Source organism: Culex quinquefasciatus, chromosome 1 (genome assembly GCF_015732765.1).
Source record: "Culex quinquefasciatus strain JHB chromosome 1, VPISU_Cqui_1.0_pri_paternal, whole genome shotgun sequence".
In the NCBI taxonomy this organism is placed as follows: Eukaryota; Metazoa; Arthropoda; class Insecta; order Diptera; family Culicidae; genus Culex; species Culex quinquefasciatus.
Genome location: NC_051861.1, coordinates 49137775 through 49156926, shown reverse-complemented (window position 1 = coordinate 49156926; position 19152 = coordinate 49137775). Strand labels below are relative to the sequence as shown.

General features: G+C 39.2%; 1 protein-coding gene across 3 annotated transcripts in view; it reads left to right on the top strand.

Annotated features, from left to right (window-relative positions):
* Window positions 1–19152, top strand: part of LOC6034937 (cadherin-87A) — a 370702-nt gene that overhangs the window by 63073 nt on the left and 288477 nt on the right. The window contains exon 2 of one of the 3 annotated variants that reach the window (XM_038266992.1): window positions 13787–14227. The gene's annotated coding sequence lies outside the window, so the exon portion shown is untranslated. Of the gene's footprint in view, window positions 1–13757; window positions 14228–19152 lie in introns of those variants that run through there. The other 2 variants (XM_038266991.1, XM_038266993.1) reach the window with 2 other exon arrangements.

The window sequence follows — 19152 nt, the reverse complement described above, 5'->3', positions numbered from 1 at the left end:
TTCATCTACACGTCCTTCAAGTGCCCCATACTAGAAATAAATGAAATTTTGTTTAATTTTCGAGAAAAACAAAAATTAGTGTCAGAGGTCACAGTGGCACTTACGGCTTTTTGAAAACTCACCCGAGATTTAAACTTTTCGCCATTTTCAATAGTTTGGCTAGATAATATCGAAGGCCCACTGGGTCCACAAAAAAAGAGTAGGGTAGGGTAGTCATTAGGATGTAACAAAATGACACTTTTTTGCGGGCATTTCAGGGGATGATCCCCTAGGTGTACTGAGTCAGAATCCCAAATATGAGCCCGATTGGTTGCGACAGGACCTGGCGCTCCGGCTTTAAAGTTTAAATGGGATTTAACCCGTAAAATCGGTGCGTTTTGGTTTTTGTCATTTTTAATTCTTTCAACGATTTTTGGATTTTTCAAAAACCTCATAAGCTTATAGTTTGTGTTTCAGGATACAACTTTGCCGAAAACTGCGAAGAGATTTGACCGCTCTGAAAAATGGTACAGAATTTACAAAATCTTTTCTCTTGTTTTTCTAATAACGTAAAACATGTTCTGGCAACACTCGCTTTTGAGGCGTGCTTTCGGCAAACTATGCAACGCATGCTACGGGGCGTCGCGACAGGTCGCGACGCGTCGGCGTATATTTGTCCAAGCGTCGTGTTTTGTTTTTGTTGTTGTGATTGTTGAGAACTAACGTTCTTAAGAAACTGCAAGAAGCTCTCCGGTGACTCTCAGCCTCTCAGGGTTCTGTTGGATGCCCAGGCAGAACCGATTCTAAACCTTACTCGAATGTCAACTAACGCGGCTGTCTTGAAAGCGCTTTATTACGCACGGATGTTGTATGCATTTTGAATATTCCGTATTCCGGAAGATATTTCGAGAGACACGCATTTTAGTGAGAGTTTCCACTCGCTTTGTAATCAATCAAAGAGTTATGGCAATTTGGCAATAAAATCGGTCATAACCAAATTAATGTATTGCATTGACAACATAAGTAAATACTATTTTCATACAGAAGAGTTCTCTGGCTAGATATTTTGCGAATTCATTAGACACCAATTGCACTATGTTCGAGCATAGGTTCGCTAACATGTCCCCCAACACCACAACTGGTCGAGACGAAAAAGATCCACACGGGTTAATGACAGGACCAGGTGGGTTTAGAACTAAATCCTGCGAGTCACTGCCAAATAGAATACAGGAATCTACGACAGATTAAAAGAGCAGCACCGGTGATCGAATCCTCCGGCACCATCGAAAACATAAGCATCCAAATTTTCTTTCCATGTGTCAAACTTTGACCGTTGTACGCTGGATGTTTTCTCGTTGCTATAGTTACGACGCCTGGCTCAGGATGCGCGCGTTCAATGAAAGTGTTGCCAATACAAATCAAACAAATTAATGGCAAAAAGTTTTTTTATTTTCAAATCATTATACAAGCAGTACTAATTATCAAATCTCTTCACAGTATTCGGCAAAGTTGTGCCCTGAAACTCAAACTATAAGCTCATGAGGTTTTTGAAAAATCCAAAAATCGTTGAAAGAATTAAAAATGACAATAACCAAAACGCACCGATTTTACGGGTTAAATCCCATTTAAACTTTAAAGCCGGAGCGCCAGGTCCTGTCGCAACCAATCGCGCTCATATTTGGGATTCTGACTCAGTACACCTAGGGGATCATCCCCTGAAATGCCCACAAAAAAGTGTAATTTTGTTACATCCTAGTAGTCATCAATGAGACACTTTTGGTTTTCAACTTTCAACGATTTTTCTATTTTTTTCATCAGCATGTTTTTATGAGCTTTTTGTTGCATTTATTTTTTTTAGTGTGTTCAAACATTGACCAAAATATGAGATCGATCCGACATCTACAGCCAGAGTTATTCAACTGTCTCATTGTAGACGCACTTGGCAGGAACAATGAGACAGCTGGGGAACAATGAGACACTCTACGAAAATCAATACTTTTGTAGTAAAACATCATGTTTTTGTATTGTTCCATTACAGGTGGCTTGCCTTGAACATTTTAGAGCAATTTTGCCAACATGAAACTTTAATTAACAAAAGTTATACTAAAAAGAATTTAAATTTTGTAAAATCCATATATTTATACCAAATGACTTTGTATGTCTGGTTAAATGAAGTTAAAACTCTATAAATATGCCAAAAATCACTTTCAATTCATGTTTTGAAAGATTTACATGGATTTTGAAATGTTTAATAAAGAAAAATCGAAGTCTCTCAGTGTTACCCATGGGCTAACATGAGTGGGGAACAATGAGACAGCCCTGGATTCTGGGTATATTCTAAATTATGGTCAAACCTAACTAAAGGACATTGTAGCCCAACTTAATCCCTATGGAACGTCGAAAGAAATTTGAAGAAATATTGGTTTTGGTGTAAATGGCAGCCTACGAGCGAAAAAGTATTTTTTGTCCATAATTTACTTTTACACCCCAGAATCAAACATTTATGAATAATTTATCAAGGGAGCGTCCATAACCAAAGCCACTAATATGGCAGACGTGTATCCCGTAGATATACCTATCCCCGAAATATGAGCCTGATTGGTTGAAATTACGACTTGTGAGAGCCATTTTATCATTGTTCCCCGTGTCTCATTGATGACTACTCTACCCTATGCTCAGTTTGTATGGGAGCCGTGAACATGCTCCCGGGCTGCATGTGACATTAAGGTGCCCAGAAAAAATGACCCCCTGCTCCACAAGCGGAAAACGGTTTTTTGGGTTATTTTAAGAATCTGTGCAAATTTTGAGCGAAATTGGATGAGATTAACCCATTGAACCCATTGAACCCCGAGCCTAAAGTTGGTGAAAAAAATGTTTTTCATACAAAAACGACTTTTTTAAATCGCTAATAACTTTTCAGGATCGAGTTTTACAGTTTTGGTATGTTCTACAAAGTTGTAGAGCATTAAATTTTCAATAAGAATCTCACTTTTGGGAATATTTGGATGCAAGTAGCGCACCGTGCAGACCAAACCGTAAGAAACTTGGGTTTTCCATACATTTTTCCGGTTTTTCACATACAAACTTCACCTCCGAGTACACTACTCGACAAAACAAAACTTGTGTCAAGGGATTGACGATATCTCATCGGTTCCTCAGAGAAAAGGCATCCCCGAATCCGATGCAATCGACAGAATTTGATTTTATGTCCACGCGGACTGACGAGAAGCTGGTAAATTTTTTAACATAAAAAAATCGAACAATTTAAAAAAAACTTGCGTCTCCTCCCAACTATATGAGCCATCTACAAAAATATGGAGGCGCCTGGTGCATAGCCATTTCCTTTAAGCACAACGGAAACAACCAATACAAATGTATAAAAAAGTTGTCAAGTTCGGGGGGTCCACAGCTAGCATTTTTTGTACGATTATAAAAATAAATATTAAAAGTTTAAAATTAAAATATTTGAAAAACTTTTTTTTTAAATATATTTGTTTACTAAAATTTTATGTTTCTCAAAGGTCTATGGGTACTTCGGGATGTCCATGGTAATCCAAGGACTCCCTAGAGTTAAGATCTATGAGTCTACCGCCGTAACAAGCAAGAGGTCGTCGGATTTTGACCCCGGATTATGTGCGTATAGCATCAGTGGATATAGTAGACTACTATATGAATGTAATGGGATGTACATGGTCATCCAAGGACTCCCTGGAGCTAAGATCTACGAGTCTACCGCCGTAACAAGCAAGAGGTCGTCGGATTTTGACCCCGGATCATCATCATAGCATCAGTGGATATGGTAGACTACTATATGAATGTAATGGGATGTCCATGGTCATCCAAGGACTCCCTGGAGTTAAGATCTATGAGTCTACCGCCGTAACAAGCAAGAGGTCGTCAGATTTTGACCCCGGATCATGTGCGTATAGCATCAGTGGATATGGTAGACTACTATATGAATGTAATGGGATGTACATGGTCTTCTAAAGACTCCCTGGAGTTAAGATCTATGAGTCTACCGCCGTAACAAGCAAGAGGTCGTCGGATTTTGACCCCGGATCATGTGAGTATAGCATCAGTGGATATGGTAGACTACTATATGAATGTAATGGGATGTACATGGTCATCCAAGGACTCCCTGGAGTTAAGATCTACGAGTCTACCGCCGTAACAAGCAAGAGGTCGTCGGATTTTGACCCCGGATTATGTGCGTATAGCATCAGTGGATATGGTAGACTACTATATGAATGTAATGGGATGTACATGGTCATCCAAGGACTCCCTGGAGTTAAGATCTACGAGTCTACTGCCGTAACAAGCAAGAGGTCGTCGGATTTTGACCCCGGATCATGTGAGTATAGCATCAGTGGATATGGTAGACTACTATATGAATGTAATGGGATGTACATGGTCATCCAAGGACTCCCTGGAGTTAAGATCTACGAGTCTACCGCCGTAACAAGCAAGAGGTCGTCGGATTTTGACCCCGGATCATGTGAGTATAGCATCAGTGGATATGGTAGACTACTATATGAATGTAATGGGATGTACATGGTCATCCAAGGACTCCCTGGAGTTAAGATCTACGAGTCTACCGCCGTAACAAGCAAGAGGTCGTCGGATTTTGACCCCGGATCATGTGAGTATAGCATCAGTGGATATGGTAGACTACTATATGAATGTAATGGGATGTCCATGGTCATCCAAGGACTCCCTGGAGTTAAGATCTATGAGTCTACCGCCGTAACAAACAAGAGGTCGTCAGATTTTGACCCCGGATCATGTGCGTATAGCATCAGTGGATATGGTAGACTACTATATGAATGTAATGGGATGTACATGGTCTTCTAAGGACTCCCTGGAGTTAAGATCTACGAGTCTACCGCCGTAACAAGCAAGAGGTCGTCGGATTTTGACCCCGGATCATGTGCGTATAGCACCAGTGGATATGGTAGACTACTATATGAATGTAATGGGATGTCCATGGTCATCCAAGGACTCCCTGGAGTTAAGATCTATGAGTCTACCGCCGTAACAAGCAAGAGGTCGTCGGATTTTGAGCCCGGATTATGTGCGTATAGCATCAGTGGATATGGTAGACTACTATATGAATGTAATGGGATGTACATGGTCATCCAAGGACTCCCTGGAGTTAAGATCTACGAGTCTACCACCGTAACAAGCAAGAGGTCGTCGGATTATGACCCCGGATCATGTGCGTATAGCACCAGTGGATATGGTAGACTACTATATGAATGTAATGGGATGTCCATGGTCATCCAAGGACTCCCTGAAGTTAAGATCTATGAGTCTACCGCCGTAACAAGCAAGAGGTCGTCAGATTTTGACCCCGGATCATGTGCGTATAGCACCAGTGGATATCGTAGACTACTATATGAATGTAATGGGATGTCCATGGTCATCCAAGGACTCCCTGGAGTTAAGATCTACGAGTCTACCGCCGTAACAAGCAAGAGGTCGTCGGATTTTGTCCCCGGATCATGTGCGTATAGCACCAGTGGATATGGTAGACTACTATATGAATGTAATGGGATGTCCATGGTCATCCAAGGACTCCCTGGAGTTAAGATCTACGAGTCTACCGCCGTAACAAGCAAGAGGTCGTCGGATTTTGACCTCGGATCATGTGCGTATAGCATCGGTGGATATGGTAGACTACTATATGAATGTAATGGGATGTACATGGTCATCCAAGGACTCCCTGGAGTTAAGATCTACGAGTCTACCGCCGTAACAAGCAAGAGGTCGTCGGATTTTGACCCCGGATCATGTGAGTATAGCATCAGTGGATATGGTAGACTACTATATGAATGTAATGGGATGTACATGGTCATCCAAGGACTCCCTGGAGTTAAGATCTACGAGTCTACTGCCGTAACAAGCAAGAGGTCGTCGGATTTTGACCCCGGATCATGTGAGTATAGCATCAGTGGATATGGTAGACTACTATATGAATGTAATGGGATGTACATGGTCATCCAAGGACTCCCTGGAGTTAAGATCTACAATCGATGTAAAGTTATCGAAATATTTAAGTTTGAACGATGAACAAAAGTCCTTGCTTACCACTTTAGCCAAACGGCGACCTCTTTTTTGTTACGGCGGTAGACTCGTAGATCTTAACTCCAGGGAGTCCTTGGATGACCATGTACATCCCATTACATTCATATAGTAGTCTACCATATCCACTGATGCTATACGCACATAATCCGGGGTCAAAATCCGACGACCTCTTGCTTGTTACGGCGGTAGACTCGTAGATCTTAACTCCAGGGAGTGAGATGACATCCCATTACATTCATATAGTAGTCTACCATATCCACTGATGCTATACGCACATAATCCGGGGTCAAAATCCGACGACCTGCTTGTTACGGCGGTAGACTCGTAGATCTTAACTCCAGGGAGTCCTTAGAAGACCATGTACATCCCATTACATTCATATAGTAGTCTACCATATCCACTAATGCTATACGCACATAATCCGTGGTCAAAATCCGACGACCTCTTGCTTGTTACGGCGGTAGACTCGTAGATCTTAACTCCAGGGAGTCCTTGGATGACCATGTACATCCCATTACATTCATATAGTAGTCTACCATATCCACTGATGCTATACGCACATAATCCGTGGTCAAAATCCGGCGACCTCTTGCTTGTTACGGCGGTAGACTCGTAGATCTTAAGTCCTTGGATGACCATGTACATCCCATTACTACCATATCCACTGATGCTATGATGATGATCCGGGGTCAAAATCCGACGACCTCTTGCTTGTTACGGCGGTAGACTCGTAGATCTTAACTCCAGGGAGTCCTTGGATGACCATGGACATCCCATTACATTCATATAGTAGTCTACCATATCCACTGATGCTATACTCACATGATCCGGGGTCAAAATCCGACGACCTCTTGCTTGTTACGGCGGTAGACTCGTAGATCTTAACTCCAGGGAGTGCTTAGATGACCATGGACATCCCATTACATTCATATAGTAGTCTACCATATCCACTGATGCTATACGCACATAATCCGGGGTCAAAATCCGACGACCTCTTGCTTGTTACGGCGGTAGACTCGTAGATCTTAACTCCAGGGAGTCCTTGGATGACCATGTACTTCCCATTACATTCATATAGTAGTCTACCATATCCACTGATGCTATACGCACATAATCCGGGGTCAAAATCCGACGACCTCTTGCTTGTTACGGCGGTAGACTCGTAGATCTTAACTCCAGGGAGTCCTTGGATGACCATGGACATCCCATTACATTCATATAGTAGTCTACCATATCCACTGATGCTATACGCACATGATCCGGGGTCAAAATCTGACGACCTCTTGCTTGTTACGGCGGTAGACTCATAGATCTTAACTCCAGGGATGACCATGTACATCCCATTACATTCATATAGTAGTCTACCATATCCACTGATGCTATACGCACATAATCCGGGCTCAAAATCCGACGACCTCTTGCTTGTTACGGCGGTGGACTCGTAGATCTTAACTCCAGGGAGTCCTTAGAAGACCATGTACATCCCATTACATTCATATAGTAGTCTTCCATATCCACTGATGCTATACTCACATGATCCGGGGTCAAAATCCGCAACCTCTTGCTTGTTACGGCGGTAGACTCGTAGATCTTAACTCCAGGGAGTGCTTAGATGACCATGGACATCCCATTACATTCATATAGTAGTCTACCATATCCACTGATGCTATACGCACATAATCCGGGGTCAAAATCCGACGACCTCTTGCTTGTTACGGCGGTAGACTCGTAGATCTTAACTCCAGGGAGTCCTTAGAAGACCATGTACATCCCATTACATTCATATAGTAGTCTACCATATCCACTAATGCTATACGCACATGATCCGGGGTCAAAATCCGACGACCTCTTGCTTGTTACGGCGGTAGACTCGTAGATCTTAACTCCAGGGAGTCCTTGGATGACCATGTACATCCCATTACATTCATATAGTAGTCTACCATATCCACTGATGCTATACGCACATAATCCGGGGTCAAAATCCGACGACCTCTTGCTTGTTACGGCGGTAGACTCATAGATCTTAACTCTAGGAGTCCTTGGATTACCATGGACATCCCGAAGTACCCATAGACCTTTGAGAAACATAAAATTTTAGTAAACAAATATATTTAAAAAAATGTTTTTCAAATATTTTAATTTTAAACTTTTAATATTTATTTTTATAATCGTACAAAAATGCTAGCTGTGGACCCCCGAACTTGACAACTTTTTATACATTTGTATTGGTTGTTTCCGTTGTGCTTAAAGGAAATGGCTATGCACCAGGCGCCTCCATATTTTTGTAGATGGCTCATATAGTTGGGAGGAGACGCAAGTTTTTTAAATTGTTCGATTTTTTTATGTTAAAAAATTTACCAGCTTCTCGTCAGTCCGCGTGGACATAAAATCAAATTCTGTCGATTGCATCGGATTCGGGGATGCCTTTTCTCTGAGGAACCGATGAGATATCGTCAATCCCTTGACACAAGTTTTGTTTTGTCGAGTAGTGGTATCAATGGGTAAACAATAACCGATTTTGCTCATATTTGGCCTAGAGTCCTAAAATAGCTCAAGGAACAATATTTAGCTTGTGGAGTGAGGTTTTGAAAATAAGTCCCGTATTCTGGGCACCCTAATGTGACATATATTTATTCTTTAAAACTCTACATCTTTACGAAAAGATTGCATATACGTTGTTTACAAAATTTCAACATATTCCTTAAATTTTTATTTTAAACACAAAATAACAGCTGCCCTGCTGAAAATCTGTGGCACATTCAAAGATTGGAGAATGTTGTTCCGATGATCTGACCTCATTGAAAACATTAGGTCAAATCGGGCTAGAATTTTTAGGAAAAAATCGGATTGCAGATTCGTTCGAAGAACGAAGGTAGAATATTTTGTGTTACTTTAGAAGTTGATTTGACGTCACTATAAATATTTCAAAATCAGTCCACAATAATATTGAAACATTGGATTCAGCAACACCTTCTATAAATGTGCATTATTGTGCTTTAATTTAATCGACTGTTTCAATAGACTCTTGAGGTTAGGTTTGGTTGGGTTTCGGTCTTTTAGGGATTAACAAAACACTGATTTGTTTACTTCTTTCGTCATTTCGACTCGGTTTTGGGTCTACTTCAAGGAATCTAAGGGGTAGATTTTTTGGCAGGGCAATGCTACTTATTGATCTCTTAAGGTAGACTAAAAATCCTTCGTGGTAGACTTATGTATTTGATGGTTTGACATCATCAAATTCCCTGCCACGAGTTATCGAAAAATAGATCAGGGGCGTGTTTTATTCAATTGATTTAGAAGATTTATTTTGTCTTTCAACAGCATAAACAAACATATTTATCTCGTAGCTAAACAATAAAACTGCTTGCAGCATCTTGTAGAAAATTATGCCACCACTTCTGAAAACGTCATCTGGCACCGCACACCGCAGGATGAATTGGACCGAAAATAGAAATTCCCCCAAGCCCGCACCCGTGTGACTTGATTCCGGTGTTGCACAATTGCAACGATGCTGTGCCGCGCAGCTCATAACTCATTTCGACATTAATTGCGAAACTCGTTAGGCAAAGCGCACGAGCTCATCCTTCGCTCATCTGAACAGAGAAAAGCTCGAGGAAAAAAAAAAAAAAAAAGAAACAGCGCGATGTCCTGCCAACCAAAAAATGTTGAATTCTCGCAAATGGGTAAGGGGAGGATGCAACAGAGAAATGGTTGATTCGATGGAAAATTACAATGTGACATATTTTCCGAGTTGGTGTTGTTGATGTTAACAACGGCGGAAAATCTCTGTCGCCGGAAGTACCAAGTGAGTTTGCGAGATTGCGCTGGACTTGCACAATTATGCAGCGATGGCAACAGTGTGGTATTCTCTGAGCTGGAAATGATGCACTGTGAAAAATAATGCATTACCTTTTTGTTTTTAATCAAATCATGAAGTGTCAATAAAATACTTGGGTGATGCAAACAATAATTTATAGATAAATCTTTAGCTCATTTGCCCTTGTCCAAAGTGACATCACCAAACTGTAAATTCACTGCACAGTGGGAAAAAGAGCTCAAAAAATTACCGCAACATGGTTTCGCGTAAACTATCGATTGCTATAAATCTGATACTAATTCCAAAAATTTGGATCTTCCGGTGGCCTGTACTCCGGCTAATGGTCCGTGCAGTGCGATTTTTCATCGGATTATTGTTCTTGGTGCAAAAAGGAAGCTTTTGATGTATAGCAATCGATGGTTTGCGCGAAACCATGTTGCGGTAATTTTTTGGGCCCTTTTTCCCACTGTGCACTGTCTGCATCATGTAACCATACCCATCAGCAGTTAAATGTGCGGATTTGCTGAAATTAAAAGAAGAGGGGAAATAGTAAATCCAAAGCAAACAAAAAAACAAACGAACGTTAAGATGAGCAAACACAATTTTCAGCACCGATGATTCTGTTGTTTATGCAACTCTCCCTAGCTTAAAAGCTCCCGCGTTTGGTGCTGGGTAGTTGCTTTGGTGATGTGTTGCTATGGTTTTTTTTTGTTGGCAGCCTCGATCACACATTTTCAATTCCCGCGAGAAATTTCTTAAATATAGCGCATCATATTTCATAAAGTATAGAAGTTGAATCAACCCAAGTTTTTTTAAAGTTTTGTAAAAATTACGCTGACAAACAGACATTTTCTCCTACTCATTACTGAGCACGCCCTCAATTTGAAATTTTATTTGCCTTTTTCTTCCAGGGTGAGGATTATTTGCCAACCCTTCGCCGCTATTGCCACGTTTTCATAATTATGCACCCGCACCGTGTTCGCTAAGTACTTTTGTCAGGGCATGTCACAAAGAATTAAAACGAGTTTGTTTCTTTTGCGACAAACTTTTTCGCTTTGTTTGTTTTTAAGCTCATTGCTAGGCATTGAAGGGTGCACGTTGCATTTCTTTTTTTTTAATTGTTGTCTAGGAAGATTTGGTTGAGATTTTGAGGGGTTGAGTTGAAGAGAGAATTGAAAAAAAAACTAATTAAAGTTATTTTTGCAACGTAAATTTCATAAATATGTTTTTCAAAATGTTTGGTTCTACAATATGTGTGTTTTTAACAAAACGTTATCAATGGAAACCCCTGACCTAGTTAAGAACAAAATTTGGTGGAAAAATGCAATAAGCCAGTCAAATTTCACCAATTTGTGGTATGCGAACCTTGGACTATACATTTAAAAAATGGTTATCCAAATTTCTTTGGATAAACTTTGTACAATCGTAACATCGAATAATCAAGGCTTCGGATAACTAAGGCTGGACGTAATTTTTAAATTCTATGATACTTTAAAATCGTATTAGGGTAATTCTCTGCCAACTCACACAGCAGTTGCCCCGACCCCTCTTCGATTTGCGTGAAACTTTGTCCTAAGGGGTAACTTTTGTCCCTGATCACGAAACCGAGGTCCGTTTTTTGATATCTCGTGACGGAGGGGCGGTACGACCCCTTCCATTTTTGAACATGCGAAAAAAGAGGTGTTTTTCAATAATTTGCAGCCTGAAACGGTGATGAGATAGAAATTTGGTGTCAAAGGGACTTTTATGTAAAATTAGACGTCCGATTTGATGGCGTACTCAGAGTTCCGAAATAACGTATTTTTCATCGAAAAGACACTAAAAAAGTTTTAAAAATTCTCCCATTTTCCGTTACTCGACTGTTAAAAAAAATTGTAACATGTCATTTTATGGGAAATTTAATGTACTTTTTGAATCTATATTGACCCAGAAGGGTCATTTTTCATTTAGAACAAAAATTTTTATTTTAAAATTTCGTGTTTTTTTAACTTTGCAGGATTATTTTTTAGAGTGTAACAATGTTCTACATAGTTGTAGAGCAGACAATTACAAAAAAATGATATATAGACATAAGGAGTTTGCTAATAAACATCACGAGTTATTGTGATTTTACGAAAAAAAGTTTTGAAAATGTTTGTCGTCATCGATCATGGCCGTTCATGGTGACCCGCGACAGACACGGACGACGAAACAAAGAGAAACGCAAAAAGTAACTTTTTCAAAACTTTTTTTTCGTAAAATCGCGATAACTCGTGATGTTGATAAGCAAACTCCTTATGTCTATATATATATTTTTTTTTGTAATTGTCTGCTCTACAACTTTGTAGAACATTGTTACACTCTAAACAATAATCCTGCAAAGTTAGAAAAAAACACGAAATTTTAAAATGAAAAATTTTGTTCTAAATGAAAAAAATGACCCTTCTGGGTCAATGTAGATTCGAAAAGTACATTAAATTTCCCATAAAATGACATGTTCTAAAATTTTTTACAGTCGAGTAACGGAAAATGGGAGATTTTAAAACTTTTTAGTGTTTTTCGATGAAAATACGTTTATTCGGAATTCTGAGTACGCCATCAAATTGGGCGTCTAATTTTACATAAAAGTCCCTTTGACACAAAATTTCTATCTCATCACCGTTTCAGGCTGCAAATTATTGAAAATACCTCTTTTTCGCATGTTCAAAATTGAAGGGTCGTACCGCCCTCCGTCACGAGATATCAAAAACGGACCTCGGATTCGTGATCAGCGACAAAAGTTACCCCTTAGGACAAAGTTTCACGCAAATCGAAGAGGGGTCAGGGCAACTTTTCCCGATTTCGTGTGAGTTGGTAGAAAATTACCCATTAAAAATAATCGTATCGTATTAAAACCAGCTTGGATTGCTATTCTATGTAAAACTACAGTTTTTGCCTTCCTCACCTTACTGAGGAAAGGCTATAAAATCACTCGAAAACTGAACTTCTCAATTAGACCTCCTAGACCCACCTTCATGTATACCTATCGACTCAGAATCGAATTCTAAGCAAATGTCTGTGTGTGTGTGTGTGTGTGTAGGGATGTGGGTCTGTGCACCAAAAAATATGCACTCGATTTTCTCAGCACTGGCTTAACCGATTTGGACCGTTTTGGTCTCATTCGATTCGTCTTGGGGTCCCATAAGTCCCTATTGAAAATTATGAAGTTTAGTAAAGTACTTCAAAAGTTATGCTAAAAAAACGATTTTGACTAAAGTCCGGAAGATTGTAAAAAGGGTGGTTTTTGTAAGAAACCCCAGCATGTTATACATTTTTAGAAAGGTATTTAAAAGAACTTTCCAACGCGACCAATAAATTGAAGATCTGACAACCCTATCAAAAGTTATTAGCAATTAAGTGTTATTTATGCACTTTTTGGAAGCCGGTTCTCAGATATCACGATGAAAACGTTGTCCGGATCTATCATGCAACCCGTCGTTGAACAGGTAATCAAAAGACCTTTCCAACGCGTCCAAAACATGGAAGATCTGACAACCCTATCAAAAATTATAAGCACTTAAGAGTTATTTATACACTTTTTTTTAGGCTGGATCTCAGATATTTAGATGAAAACGTATTCCAAATATATCATGCGACCTATCTTTGGATAGGTAATTTAAAGACCTTCCCACGAGCGTGTCTATTTTGGATAGCATTACCCTTTGAATGAGAGGAAGGCACCAACCACCTAAGGGTGGGTTAAGTAACGTTTTAATGTAGTTTTCCGTTGAGAATTGCCGAAAATTAGCATTTCCGCTAATAAAGCCTCAAAAACAATTTGAACTATATTGTTCCTTTTGCTTACCACTAGCCATTTATTAATTCTCTATTCTCTCCATCTCATTCCAGATCAGCTAGCGATCCATTTTATCATCATTTTGGCAGCAGCAGTCAAATCAAAACTAGCTCGTGAGAATAAATTTAAAAAAGAGGGCAAATAAAAACGTGCAAACAATAAAGTGAATTGCAAAAAGCTTCCGCCTGAAATGAAGCTTCTTCATTCGTCGTCGTCGTTCCGGTGTTGGTTTTCATCGTCATCATCATCATTGCCAAGTTCCAGCTGATGCAGATTTGTTTGAAAAGACAAAGCTCCTGTACGAGGAAAAAAAATCATAATAACAACAACGACGAAATGTTGCAGCTTCTGTTTGTAGTGCATAAAATGTGAATTATGAAGCATATTGTTCGTTTGGTACTGCGAAGCGGAGCGATTTCTGTGAGTCTCTGGGAGTGAAAGATATGATTCGTTTTTGATGGATTCCGTTTAGTTTAAACAAGTGTGCAGAGAGGAATTTCATTAGCATTTCACCAGTGCAGCGCATTCAGGAGGTAAGTGGCTATATTTCAGTTTTTTTCAGGTTTCAAACGTGTTAACGCTTAAATGGCCAAATGCACTCATTCATCTTCTGTATCGATGCTCATTCATGCTGGAAAATACTGCACAACTAAAAAAGAGAACATATGTTAAAATAATGCACTTGCTCGTGTCCACCACGTGCAGTGCGCAGCGCATAATATTTATTCAGCTGATGAGAGGCATCTCGTGGAAATTTTATGCATTCTACACGACAGTTGTGGAAAATTGTGCACTTTTTCCCCGGCACTGGTGCAGCACCCAACCGCACAGTTGGTTTACATTTGCTTGCTCGTTCTGTCACTGATTCTGCGGTAGTGGTTTGGGGAGGTGGTGGGCCAGCAGTGCATCACACGTGGTGCACTTCACATATTTATTCGTCATGATGCATAAATTTAATATGCGATGAGATGTGTGCGCACTTTTTTGTGCCTTTCATTTGACAAAAAAATACATATTTTGTTGCTTTTCTTTCTGTGTGTAGAGAGAGAGTTGTTCGTGATTCATTGACGAGGATCTCATTCGGCATTCAGAGGTGTTGTGTTTTTTTTGTTGTGAGCAAATAATTGTCCTGATGATGTTTAAACCGTATGTGTGCTTTCGCTTTGTACACGATAAAAATTGCAATGATCTGTTGTCCTGGCAATCAGTGGTGGTCTACCGAATACGGACAAATTAATGCTTGATTTTATAAAAGCTTTTAAGATAATTAAAAAAGCTTTGTTCCCTATATTTTGTTATGATATCAGTAAAACTGCACTGATATAGGGCAGAGTAAATATTCCCAAATTCATTTTGAGTCGTTTAATGTATCATACCAGGAAGACTCGTACATAACATTCATCAGAATTTTATGCCTTTATTCAAAACTGGACGATTTTCCATCATCTTTAACAATGCTCAAGTTAATTTTAAAATATTTTTTTTCGTTTATCCATTACACTCTAATTATATCCAATCAATTTGTTCCCGAAGCAACAACATAGAATAACATTGCAGCTCAATGAATACATCATTTCCCTCAATAAACCACCCAACGTCGTTGACTCACAGACAGACATAATTCACACAAATCACCTGCTCTGGCCGGATGGTTGCGATCATAATGAATATCAATTACCAAGTGTTATGATTGTCGGTCCGTCGCGCGTGCCTCATCTTCACACGTGGTGCCTGCCTGCCTGGTAGCAATTTGATTTATTATGCACCATATTTTGGGACCCCGCACAGCGTACGCCTCACCTTACGCCTAGGTCCCAGAACAGCAATGTATCAATAAATGCAGGCAACCCGCGAGAACAGGTATCCAGGTACGGTCTCGGACGCGGTGGCGGCAAACATAACAAACCCCGTTCGACAACAATCATTTGAGAAATTGAGCAAACGATTTATCATAACCTAACCGGAAACAAATTGCTACACAGTATTGAGAGCTTCTAGTGAAGATACCACCCCACTTGGTGCGTATTTTGCAACCGAACGCAATCATCAAAGCCGCTCTGCTCATCTCCAGCAGAATTTTAGGGTCGGGGGGTGTGAATTTTGGCGATACATATTGGGGCTGAAAGGGAGCAGGGTCAGGCCGGCAGTGGCAAAACGATTTCAAATTTTCCACACGTTCATACATCATTGATGTCGATGCCGTTGATGATGATGCGCGAGAAGCAATGTTCGCCTGCCTTCGACGACTGTGAAATGGCTAAAATTGAGTTCATGGTGCATGGATAGAAGGTCCGGCATGGACGTGTAAGCGTTTGATATGTTCTATGTTGTATGCCGAATTGTTCGCTCAACGCCATTACTTTGGCGTTCTCAATTGCGAGATTCCTTCTTGAAACCAGGTTTCCAAAAGCTTGAAACGGTGAGGCAATACAAACCTAACCTCTTTTTACACGTACCGTAAAACGGGGTGACTTTGATAGCCGGGGTGACTTTGATAGGTTTGCGATTTTTCCGCAAAATGAAGAGTACAATTAAAATACGTAAGGAATGGTTCAGAAACATACTGAACGTGGTAGAGAAGTGTTCAAAGTACTTCATGAAGAACTTTTTATAAATTTTTGAAAAGTTCATAAAGTTAATTAACTATAGTTAAGAAAATGTGGATGAAAGTCATTATTTTAAACTTCTCAAAGTGTCATGATTTTCTCAATGAACATGATTTTTTATCGGAAAACGGAATTCATTTTCGGATTCTTTGGACAATTTTCCACTAGGAGAAGGTTAAATAAGTTTGTAAATAATAAATAATATGTGTTTTTGAAACACAACTAAAAAAAAATTTCCAAATTTATAGGCAAATTCAGCTGAACAAATTTCATGTAAAATGTGAAAACTTGTGATTCGTGCTTCGAATTCAGTTTAAAATGCAATATAAATCGATAATTATAAAACAAAACTATTTTTAACAAATTTTAGGCAAAATTCCGACTTTTTAACAATTTTACCTAAAATTTGTATGTATTTTGTTAAAAAGCTTATAAACTTAGTTAACTTAATATAAACATTGATTTTTTTTCTTACAAACTATATCAACTACTTTAGTGATGGTACATTTAACGTACAAATAAAGTTTGAACATCTTAAATATGATTTTAACAAGAAAAACTAGGACTATCATAGTCACCCCGGAATTAAAACGAAGATTTTTTAACGTAACTATTTTTCTAAACACTATTGAAAAAACTTTTTTTTCCAAAATAGTGCATGGACTTTGTGTGGCCTACCCCAGTACATGTTTTAAAAATAATAATCTTGAGAAAAACCTTACCTGTTGGAAAATATTCTAAAAACAAATTGAAATCCTATCAAAGTCACCCCGGTTTACGGTATGCTCTCATTCTTTCCGAGATTCGAACTGACGTCTTTTGGATTGTGAGTCCAACTCGTCAGTTGTGTGCTATCTTGTAACAACGACCATTTAGTACTTTTCGAGAAAATCGATTTTTAAAGTTTGTTGGTAAATAATTTCATAACTATGAATCTTAGAGCCAAACTTTATGAAGCAATCGGTTCGCATACCATCGCTTAACAAACGCTCCAAGTTTCAACTAATTTGGTTACACCAGTTAAAAGATACAGTAAATTTACTGTATATACATATTATACATTATTAATAATGTAAACAAAAATCTGAAAAGGACGTGTCACAAGTGTGTTTCGAAAGTAAAACTGTACTACGTGTCACAAGTGTGCACAGAATTCCCATACAAACTATAATAAGCTCAAATCAATGGTTTAATCGACTTAATCAGTATATTTTTATGAACAAAAGGTTGCATTGCCTTTAGAAAGTATGTGTGTACATAAATTTGTGAAAAACAAGAAAAATTTTCCACATTTTCCAACAACATGTATGACGTGTCACAAGTGTGCACAATCACAAGTGAAATATCTTGGACTTGGTTTTGACAAAAACCTTACTTACAAGGATCACATTGAAAGTATCCAGGTTAAATGTAACAAATATATCAAATGTTTGTATCCACTTATAAACAGGAATTCTAGACTTTGTCTCAAGAATAAACTGTTAATTTATAAACAAATTTTCAGACCTGCCATGCTTTATGCTGTGCCGATCTGGACAAGCTGTTGCTTAACCAGGAAGAAAAACTTCAGAGGATTCAGAACAAAATTCTGAAAATGATTCTGAAACTTCCTCCTGGTTCAGCACCAGTGAACTTCATCAATTAGCCGAAGTTGACACTTTGGATGTTATGTCCAATAAGATAATTGATGCATTTCGACAAAAATCATTGCAGTCTTCAGCTGCATTGATCCGCTCTTTATATAGTTTATAAGTTAGTTTTAAGGTATCCCTTTTCCCTTTTGTACATGTAGGACCTCCTACATTTGAAATCACTGAATAGCGAAAGCTACAATATTTCATGAATAAATGAAAGTTGCTAGTATTTAAAATTGAGGTGAAAAGTCATCGTTTGTGATTGGACACTCAATAATATTTTAACTGAATGAATGTACATGGAAAAGAAATTTGAATAAATATAAATTAAAAAAAAAAAAAAGTGTGCACAATCATTTTGATGATAAATTGGTCTATGTCACAAGTGTGTATTGCGATATCCGGGAAACGGAAGCGAGTTTCCAAAATCGGGTTAATGCATCTTGTAGTGTTTGTTAATTATAGCAAAACGTCATCATTAACGCATTTTCGACCAAAATGGTCTATGTCACAAGATAGCACACAGCTGACGAACTAGCGACCAGCAACTTAACCAAGACAGGAGTTAACGACCCGACCTCTATGTTTAGGCCGTGTTCAACGATTCTTTCTACATCCGACCGAAGGCGTGATCAGCCTCCGGGGCCGACTGAAATCAAACTCAGGCAAAAAAAAAACAAATCATTCGCTCTACAGCATTGCCTTGGGGTTCTCGATTGCGAGATTCTTACTCGAAACTAGGTTGAGACCGGGACCAACATGGCGTGATCAGACAAATCTCGTCTCGAAAAATGCCACCGGGATCTTCTGGGATCGAACCCAGGCCGACTGGGTGAGAGGCAACCACGCTTACCCCTACACCACGAGTCCCGGCCAAATGGTACCCAGATTTTTAATCGAAGATTTCGTTACGTATTGGGCACGCCCGTCAAAATCAAAATCGCGCAGTGGTGCCAACATTACAAAGAAAGTGTGGCTGTCATGTCATGGCACACGTTTTGACATTTCGGCGTGCACCATTCGTAACGCCATTTTCGCTTAAAAGTCTGGATACGCCCATTACAGGCAACCACGCTAACCATTAACCACCGGGTCCGGCTGGTGGGAAGAAGGCTTCAGATTAACGGACAGTCATAAATAGATTTTTTGATAATAATAATCGCTAATAAAAAAATACAAAATGTTGCATCATTGGAAAGTAAGTTTGTGCTACTTTGC